We start from the raw sequence: 10,722 nt of genomic DNA, 5'->3' as shown, positions 1-10,722 counted from the left end.
ATGTGAAAGAAAATAATCATCTTGTTGGTGGTGGGAATTGTAAATGTTTTGTGTGTGCATGGTATGTATTTTTTGTATTGTAAAAATAAAAATTATTTTTAAAAAAGATCATCATAATTGTGGCGGGGGGGGGGAGATATTTTTATGGCGTTGTAAATTAGTTAAATTAGCCTCCCCACACAAGTAGCACCTAAATTTCCGACTTGACAGATGCAACCTATCTTTAGGGCTACAAGGTCAACAGCAAGCTAGACAAGTGATCGGGAACTTACTTCCACCCAGGCTGGCTTCAAACTCATGACCTTTTGGTCAGTGGTGATTTTATGCAGCTGACTCCTAGCCAACTGCGCCACAGCCTGGTCTTAATTATTAGTAAATATAATCATGGGAACTCCACTCTGAAGAAAAGCACTCATATCCTGCCAAATAAAAAATATAGTAACATCCAAAATCCACAAAACAGTTTGCTTTTAATTGGCCAGCCAAAAATTCAATAAATGCACCATGTCTAGATTTCATGGCTCTTGGGTTCACCTACACTTGCAGTAAAGTCTGAGGCCACTCTAGAGTCATGGACTATAATTTGTAGTTGAGTATGATCACCGTGCAGCTGTGGACAAGTCTACATAGGGACCACCAAATGCAGTGCCTAAACATGAATCTAAGAACATGAAAGGCACTGCAGACTACTTCAACCAGAGATGTCAGTCAACAGCAGAGTACTTGATCAACCAACCTGGACACAGCATATTATTTGAGAACACAGAAATGCTGGACCACTCCGACAACAGTCATGTCAGACTACACAGAGAAGCCATTGAAATCCACAAAGATGTGGACAATTTCAACAGAAAGTAGGAAACCATGAAAATGAATAAAACCTGGCTACTAGTATATAAAAACTCTAAAATCAGGGCAGTAAATAAAGGGCAATACTCAAAAAGGAGGGGAATTCCATACAAGAATCAATCAGGACCAGCTAATACCTCTCAACAAAGGATTCACCCAGGCTTTGCAGCTGCAAAGCCATTAAATGCTAATGAAGGTGGCCAATTCACACTTGCCTCCAACAGACAAGAGTTCTTTCTCCCATCCTGGACATTCCACAGATATATAAACCTCACTTGCCTAGTTTCCAACAGACCTCTCAATCTCTGAAGATGCCTGCCATTGATGTGGGTGAAATGTCGGGAGAGAATGCTTCTGGCACATGGCCATAAAGCACCGAAAACATTTCAGAGTTGATTCGACAGGGAGAATCGTAAGGTAAGCAGCAATTTTTAAAACTGCTTTTTAATAAAGCTACGACTCTTGTTGTTTGCTCGGAGCAAGGAATACAATCTGAGAAAAAGCTTTGAGCATACATCATAACGTAAAAGAAGGTCGCCTATGAGTATGGTGTTGCTTTGCAATGGGAGGGAGTTATCATCATTGATCATCTCTCCTGTTCCACAATTGGCTCTTGTAGGTTTTAAGCTGCAGCCTAAGGAGAAACAGGAAACAATCAGGGCCATCTAACACCTTCTAACAAAGGATTTCCTCAGATAGGAAGCTGCCAGGCTTTGAAGATGCAAGGCCATTCAATGCTAATCAAGGTGGCCAATTGCAACATTCACAAACTTGCCTCAAACAGACCAGAGTTCTGTTTCCCACCCTGGACATTCCACAGATATATGACAATTCATTGAGTTGCCATAAAGCAGTGTTTCTCAACCTGGGGGTCAGGACCCCTGAAGGGGTGGCGAGGGGGTTTCAGAGGGGTCACCAAAGACCATCAGAAAACACACATTTCTGATGGTCTTAGGAACCCCTTTGGTAGAGAAGGCTGAAGATCTCTCTGCCTGTCCTTCTCTTTGTTTTTTGAAACAGACGGCGAATCCTCCCACCAAAAGTCCTCCTTCTGCTCTCTGGATGTAAGTGAACTACAACTCCAATACTCAAGGCCAATGCCCACCAAACTCTTCCAGTATTTTCTGTTGGTCATGGGGGTTCTGTGTGGGAAGTTTGGCCAGTTCTATCGTTGGTGGGGTTCAAAATGCTCCTTGATTGTAGGTGAACTATAAATCCCAGTAACTGCAACTCCCAAATGTCAAGGTCTATTTTTCCCAAACTCCACCAGTGTTCATATTTGGGCATATTGAGTATCCATGCCAAGTTTGGTCCAGATCCATCACTGTCAGACTCCACAGTGTTCTCTAGATGTAGGTAAACTACAACGCCCAAACTCAAGGTCAATGCCCACTAAACCCTTCCAGTACTTTCTGTTGATCACGGGAGGTCTGTGTGGGAAGCTTGGCCCAATTCTATCATTGGCGGGCTTCAGAATGCTCTTTGATTGCAGGTAAACTATAAATTCCAGCAACTGCAACTCCCAAATGTCAAGGTCTATTTTTCCCAGAGTCCACCAGTGTTTACATTTGGGCATATTGAGTATCCATGCCAAGTTTTGGCCCAGATCCATCATTGCTTGAGTCCATAGTGCTCTCTGGATGTAGGTGAACTACAACTCCCAAACCCAAGGTCAGTGCTCACCAAACTCTTCCAGTATTTTCTGTTGGTCGTGGGAGTTCTGTGTGCCAAGTTTGGTTTCAATTCCATCGCTGGTGCAGTTCAGAATGCTCTTTGATTGTAGGTAAACTATAAATCCCAGCAACTACAACTTCCAAATGACAAAATCAATTCCTCCGCCAACTCGACCAGTATTCAATTTTGGGTGTATCGGGTATTTGTGCCAAATTTGGTTTAGTGAATACATCCTGCATATCAGATATTTACATCAAGATGCATAATAGTAGCAAAATTACAGTTATGAAGTAGCAACGAAAACAATTTTAAGGTTGGGGGTCACCACAACATGAGGGGTCGTGGCAATAGGAACGTTGAAAACCACTGCCATAGAGGCTCATGCTTTTTTTAAGAAAGCATGAACCGGCAAGTTTTGAGACCGCCTCGGAAACCTCAGAGTGGGGCGACCGAGTTCATTTGCATACAGCCCATGAGCCACTGAGTGAGGAATTACAACTTGAATTTACAGGGAGAATCGTAAGGGGGAAAATAGCTTTTTAAAGTGACTATGACTCTTGATGTTTGCTCGGAGAAAGTAATACAATCACAGTGGAAGCTTTTTTAAAACATCATAACATAAAAGAAGGTCCCTCATGACATTGGTTTTTATTTATCATATCCACTGCTTGTTTGCTTGCGGTTGCTTCTGAATTGAGAGAATCAGAAACAATTTTTGAAGGCCTGCCGTCGGGCCACGAATGCAGTAGATAGATGTATGTATCATATATAATTAAGAGCTGTAAGATAAGATAAATGCAAATAAACTGGCTTCTAAGTGAAGGGAATACTTGTAAACTTAGCATTACGTTGGTTGCTTGGTTTTCAATTCCAGAATTTCAGGATAAGAATATTTTTAAGGTCAATATATAGAGTCCATTTTAAGGTCAATATATATGGATATATACAGTGATAAGGGGAGATATGCTCAGTTAAATGCGCAATTCCAGAGGTTAGCCAGAAGATATAAGGAACTATTTTTAAACAAGCAATGCATGGAAGTGGAAGAAGACAACAGAATAGGAAGGACAAGAGACCTCTTCCAGAAAATTAGAAACATTGGAGGTAAATTTCAGGCAAAAATTGGTATGATAAGAAACCAAGATGGCAGGGACCTAACAGAAGCTGAAGAGATCAAGAGAAGGTGGCGAGACTATACAGAAGATCTGTATAGGAAGGATAATAATATTGAGGATAGTTTTGACTGTGTGGTGAATGAATTAGAACCAGACATCCTGAGGAGTGAGGTTGAATGGGCCTTAAGAAGCATTGCTAACAAGGCAGCAGGAGATGACGGGATCCCAGCTGAACTGTTTAAAATCTTAAAAGATGATGCTGTCAAGGTGATGCATGCCATTTGCCAGCAAATATGGAAACACAAGAATGGCCATCAGACTGGAAAAAATCAACTTATATCCCCATACCAAAAAAGGGAAATGCGAAAGACTGCGCCAACTTCCGTACAGTGGCCCTTATTTCTCATGCCAGTAAGGTAATGCTCAAGATCCTGCAAGGAAGACTCCAGCAATACATGGAGCGAGAGTTGCCAGACGTTCAAGCTGGGTTTAGAAAAGGCAGAGGAATGAGAGACCAGAGTGCCAATATGCGCTGGATAATGGAGAAAGGCAGGGAGTTTCAGAAAAACATCTATTTCTGCTTCATTGACTACTCTAAAGCCTTTGACTGTGTGGATCATAATAAATTGTGTGCAAAGCTGGGGTGAAAATTGCTGGAAGAAACATTAACAACCTCAGATATGCAGATGACACCACTCTGATGGCCGAAAGCGAGGAGGAGCTGAGGAGCCTTCTAATCAAGGTGAAAGAAGAAAGCGCAAAAGCTGGGTTGCAGCTAAACATCAAAAAAACCAAGATCATGGCAACAAGAATGATTGACAACTGGAAAATAGAGGGAGAAAATGTGGAGGCCGTGACAGACTTTGTATTTCTAGGTGCAAAGATTACTGCAGATGCAGACTGTAGCCAGGAAATCAGAAGACGCTTACTTCTTGGGAGGAGAGCAATGTCCAATCTCGATAAAATAGTAAAGAGTAGAGACATCAGACTGGCAACAAAGATCCGCCTAGTCAAAGCCATGGTATTCCCTGTAGTAACCTACGGATGTGAGAGCTGGACCTTAGGGAAGGCTGAGCGAAGGAAGATTGATGCTTTGAACTGTGGTGTTGGAGGAAAGTGCTGAGAGTGCCTTGGACTGCGAGAAGATCCAACCAGTCCATCCTCCAGGAAATAAAGCCCAACTGCTCACTGGAGGGAAGGATACTAGAGACAAAGTTGAAGTACTTTGGCCACATCATGAGGAGACAGCAAAGCCTAGAGAAGACAATTATGCTGGGGAAAGTGGAAGGCAAAAGGAAGAGGGGCCAACCAAGGGCAAGATGGATGGATGGCATCCTTGAAGTGACTGGACTGACCTTGAAGGAGCTGGGGGTGATAACGGCCAACAGGGAGCTCTGGCGTGGGCTGGTACATGAGGTTACGAAGAGTCGGAGACGACTGAACGAATGAACAACAACATATAGAGTTCATAATAATACCACGGCTTTGGAATTAGGCCTACTTGAAATAGCTAGCCATTGGATTTTGGGAGTTGCAGTTTACCCAACAGTATGGAGTCCGCAGGCAATAGATTTTTTGGAGGTCTGACCTGGGATGATGGGAGTTATCGTTCACCGACATCCAGGGACTACGTGTGAACTCAACTGGCAATAGATCTGGACCAAACTGCAGTTTGGAGGACTTGACCCGCGATGATGGGAATTATGGTTCACCAACATCCAGGGAGTACGTGTTGTCCATCTAGAAAAAGATCTGGACCAAACTTGACACACATACCCAACATGACTGGCTTCAAATAGTGTTGGAGTTTGGGGGGGGGGGGAATTGACCCAGCAGGATGGGAGTTGTAGTTCATCCACATCCTTATACCTTCAGAGAGCCTGATGACTACCACCAATGCTGGACTTGAACCAAATTTGGAACATCCACCCACCCACCATGACCAAAACAAAATACTGGAAGGGTTTGGGAGGAATTGATCCTTGAAGCTGGGAATTATAGTTCACCCAAATCCATAGAGGCCTGTGAAATCCCACCGATGATGGATCTGGACCAAACTTGGCACACATATCTAACATGACTGGCTTAAAATGGTGTAGGGGTTGGAGGGGGATTGACCCAGCAGGATGGGAGTTGTAGTTCATCCACATCCTAATACTCTCAGAGAGCCCTATACCTCCCGCCAATGCTGGACCTGGACCAAACTTGGCACACATACCCTCCATGACCAACAGAAAATACCGGCAGGGTTTGGGGGGAATTGATCCTTGATGTTGGGAATTATAGTTCAGCTAAATCCATAGAGGCATGTGAACTCCCAGCGATGATGGATCTGGACCAAACCTGGCACACACATGCACTCATGACCAACTTTAAGCATTGGATGGTGGGAGTTATAGTTACCCATATGTGAAGACTACTCTGAACTTCACATACAATGGATATAAATACATGTATATAATAAAACTCTGTGTGTGTGTGTACGTGTGTGCGCGTGTGCGTGCATGCATACACACAACCTCTGAGGATGCCTGCCACAGATGCAGGTGAAACATAAGGAGAGAATGCTTCTAGAGCAGGGCCACACAGCCTGAAAAACTGACAACCCAGTGATTCCAGGCATGAAAGCCTTTGAATACACACACACACACATTATATATCATGGAACGCATGTATAATATATATAGTAGGAGGTTGTGAGGGTGTTTCAGAAGGGGGTCACCAAAGCTCATCTGAAAACACACATTTCTGATGATCTTAGGAACCCCTTTGCCAGAGGAGGCTGAAGATCTCTCCGCCTGTCCTCTTCATTTTTAGAAACAGACAGCGAATCCTCCCATCAAAAGCCCTCCTCATGCTCTCTGGATGTAGATGAACTACAACTCCAATACTCAAGGTCAATGCCCAGTAAACTCTTCCAGTATTTTCTGTTGGTCATGGGGGTTCTGTGTGGGAAGTTTGGCCCAGTTCTATCATTGGTAGGGTTCAGAATGCTCCTTGATTGTAGGTGAACTATAAATCCCAGTAACTGCAACTCCCAAATGTCAAGGTCTATGTTTCCCAAACCCCACCAGTGTTCACATTTGGGCATATTGAGTATCCATGCCAAGTTGGGTCCAGAGCCATCATTGTCGGACTCCACAGTGTTCTCTGGATGTAGGTAAACTACAACACCCAAACTCAAGGTCAATGCCCACGAAACCCTTCCAGTACTTTCTGTTGATCATTGGAGGTCTGTGTGGGAAGTTTGGCCAAATTCTATCATTGGCGGACTTCAGAATGTTCTTTGATTGCAGGTGAACTATAAATTCCAGCAACTGCAACTCCCAAATATCAAGGTCTATTTCTCCCAAAGTCCACCAGTGTTCACATTTGGGCATTTTGAGTATTCATGCCAAGATTTGGCCCAGATCCATCATTATTTGAGTCCATAGTGCTCTCTGGATGTTTCCCAAGCCCTGGGTCAATGCCCACCAAACTCTTCCAGTATTTTCTGTTGGTCGTGGGAGTTCTGTGTGCCAAGTTTGGTTTCAATTCCATCGCTGGTGCAGTTCAGAATGCTCTTTGATTGTAGGTAAACTATAAGTCCCAGCAACTACAACTTCCAAATGACAAAATCAATTCCTCCATCAACCCTATTAGTATTCAAATTTGGGTGTATCGGATATTTGTGCCAAATTTGGTCCAGTGAATGAAAATATATCCTGCATATCAGATATTTACATCAAGATGCATAATAGTAGCAAAATTATAGTTATGAAGTAGCAACGAAAACAATTTTAAGGTTGGGGGTCACCACAACATGAGGGGTCGTGGCAATAGGAAGGTTGAAAACCACTGCCATAGAGGCTCAGGCTTTTTTTAAGAAAGCATGAACCAGCAAGTTTTAAGACCGCCTCGGAAACCTCAGAGTGGGGCGACTGAGTTCATTTGCATACAGCCCATGAGCCACTGCGTGAGGATTTACAACTTGAATTTACAGGGAGACTCGTAAGGGGGAAAATAGCTTTTTAAAGCGACTCTGATGACTCCTGATGTTTGCTCGGAGAAAGTAATACAATCACAGTGGAAGCTTTTTTTCAACATCATAACATAAAAGAAGGTTACTCGTGAGTTTGATTTCTATTTATTGTACCAACCTGCAGACAAAATACAAAATTTGTGATTTATTTATTTATCGTGTTAGAATTTTTGGAGGCCTGCCGTCGGGCCACTAATGCAGTAGAATGAGAGAGGGATGTATCATATATATTAACAGCCATAAGATAGATGCAATTAAACTGGGTTCTAAGTGAAAGGGATACTTGTAAACTTGGTATTACATTGGTTGCTTGGTTTTCACTTCCAGCATTTCAGGATAACAATATCTTAAGGTCAATACATAGAGTTCATAATAATAGCACGGCTTTGGAATTGGGCCTACTTTAATTAGCTAGCCATTGGATTTTGGGAGTTGCAGTTAACCCAACAGTATGGAGCCCGCAGGCAATAGATTTTTTGGAGTTCTGACCTGGGATGATGGGAGTTATAGTTCACCCACATCCAGGGGTCACATGTGAGCCCAATTGGCGAAAGATCTGGACCAAAATTGGCACACATACCCAACATGATGGGCTTGGAGTTTGAGGGAGATTGACCCAGCAGGATGGGAGTTGTAGTTCACCCACATCCTTATACTTTCAGAGAGCCTGCCAATGCTGGACTTGGACCAAACTTGGAACATCCACCCACCCACCATGACCAAAACAAAATACTGGAAGGGTTTGGGAGGAATTGATCCTTGAAACTGTGAATTATAGTTCACACAAACCCACAAAGGCCTGTGAAATTCCACCGATAATGGATCTGGACCAAACTTGGAACACATACTCATCATGACCAAATATAAGTAAATGGATGGGTTTGGGGGGCAACTGCAGAGGATGATGGGAGTTATAGGTCACCCATATGATCCATATAACAGCACTCTGGACTCCACATATAATGGATCTGGACCTAGTTGTCTAATATAATAAAAGTAAAAAGGTAAAGATTTTCCCTGACATTAAGTCTAGCCGTGTCCGATTCTGAGGGGTGGTGCTCATCTTCATTTCTAAGTCGAAGAGCCGGCATTGTCCGTAGATGCCTCCAAGGTCATGTGGCCAGCATGACTGCATGGAGAGCTGTTTCCTTCCTGCAGAAGCAGTACCTATTGCTCTACTCATATGTGCATGTTTTCGAACTTCTAGGTTGGCAGAAGCTGGAGCTAACAGCGGGAGCTTACCCTGCTCCTTGGATTCGAACTGTCAAACTTTTGGATAGCAAGTTCAGCACCTCAGCAGTTTAACCTGCTGCACCACGAGGGGGGAGCAATACAATAAAATTGTGCTATATTAAGCTTATCTGAACTTGTCTTTAATTACTGTATGAATGCAGTTTGACACTACTTAATCTGCCACCATGCTGTGGGAGTTGTACTTTGACAAGACCTTTAGCTTTCCCAGCCAAAGAATGCTGCTGTCTCAGTAAACTGCAACTCCCAGGATTCCATAACATTCTGCCATGGACAGAAAATAAAGGAGGTGCAAACCATTGTTTTCCCCAACTCTATTTGTTTCCATGAAAAATAAAACCACAGAACTTTGTGTAGTTCAAAATACATTGACTGAAGGGGGGGAAATGGTTCAATATTCCTAGCAATTTAAATTATGTATGGGACTAGCAAAAACACCTTCTTGAGCATTCCTTACCAAAAGAAAAAAATAGTATGACAAGTCATTGGGTTGCAATAAAAGACTCATGCATTTTTTAAAACAAAGCAAGAACCGGCACCTTTTGAGACCGCCTCGGAAACCTCAGAGCGCTGCGACCGGGTTTATTTGCATACATCCCCATGAGCCACTGCGCGTGGCTTGCCAGCTTGAGTTTACAGGGGGAATCGTAAGATAACCACTTGAAAGAAATAGCTTTTCAAAGCGTTACGATTCTTGTTGTTTGTTCGGAGCAAGGAATACGATCAGAGCGGAAGCTTTGAGTACACATCATAATATAAAGGATGTTGCTTTGTGGTGGGGTCAGTATTCTTTGCTTACTGTCTCTTGAAGATTCCACTGGATCCATTATCAAACCTCGTAAGAATACCACTTCTTACGTTTCCATCAACTAATTTTTGGAGGCCTGCGACGGGCCAGTAGGGTAGTGTAATGGTAGAAGTGTTAGTGAAAAAAAGATGTATAGCTTAACAAAGGACAGATATGTAGAATACAGGTGAACTTGGACTTACTTTACTTGCTTGCTTTTCAGTTGTAGCATTTAAGGACAAGAATTAGCTGACGTGGATATATAGTTCATAATAATAAAACAGCATTGGAGTTAGCCCTATTTTCAAAAGCGAACAGTAGAATTTTGGGAGTTATAGTTTACCCTACTCTATGGAGCCCGCAGACAATAAATCAGGAACAAACTGGGCACACATACCGAACTTGACAAAAGATCTGGACATACCCAATATGATTGGCTTGGAATTTGAGGGAGATTGACCCAGCAGGATGGGAGTTGTAATTCACCCACATCCTTACACTTTCAGGCAGATCTATGACTCCCACCAATGGTGGATCTGGACCAAACTTGGCGCGCACGCACACACACCATGACCAATGGAAAATACTGGCAGGGTTTGGGGAAATTGATCCTTGATGTTGGGAATTATAGTTCACCCATGGTCCTTTCACTATTGGCTGCTACTTCCCACCGGATGTCAGGTGGTGCAATACCGGCTAAGCAGTGTAATTTCTCCAGTGGTGTGAGGCGCAGACACCCTGTGATAATATGGCATGTCTCATTAAGAGCCACATCTACTGTTTTAGTATGGTGAGATGTGTTCCACACTGGGCATGCATACTCAGCAGCAGAGTAGCATAGCGCAAGGGCAGATGTCTTCACTGTGTCTGGTTGTGATCCCCAGGTTGTGCCAGTCAGCTTTCGTATGATGTTGTTTCTAGCGCCCACTTTTTGTTTGATGTTCAGGCAGTGCTTCTTGTAGGTCAGAGCACGGTCCAAAGTGACTCCCAGGTATTTGGGTGCGCTGCAATGCTCCAGTGGGATC

At 43.2% G+C, this 10,722-nt stretch overlaps 1 long non-coding RNA gene across 1 annotated transcript; it reads left to right on the top strand.

The window, feature by feature from the left end:
- Positions 1–7,566: 7,566 nt before the first annotated feature.
- Positions 7,567–9,019, top strand: LOC132762112 (uncharacterized). The gene is made up of 2 exons (XR_009630099.2): positions 7,567–7,747; positions 8,867–9,019. It is a non-coding gene; the product is annotated as an uncharacterized lncRNA (long non-coding RNA).
- Positions 9,020–10,722: the final 1,703 nt, after the last annotated feature.

The sequence above is a fragment of the Anolis sagrei genome, chromosome 1, assembly GCF_037176765.1.
Source record: "Anolis sagrei isolate rAnoSag1 chromosome 1, rAnoSag1.mat, whole genome shotgun sequence".
Classification (NCBI taxonomy): Eukaryota; Metazoa; Chordata; class Lepidosauria; order Squamata; family Dactyloidae; genus Anolis; species Anolis sagrei.
Note: the sequence above shows the minus strand (reverse complement) of the source record. Positions and strands in the feature narration are given on the sequence as shown.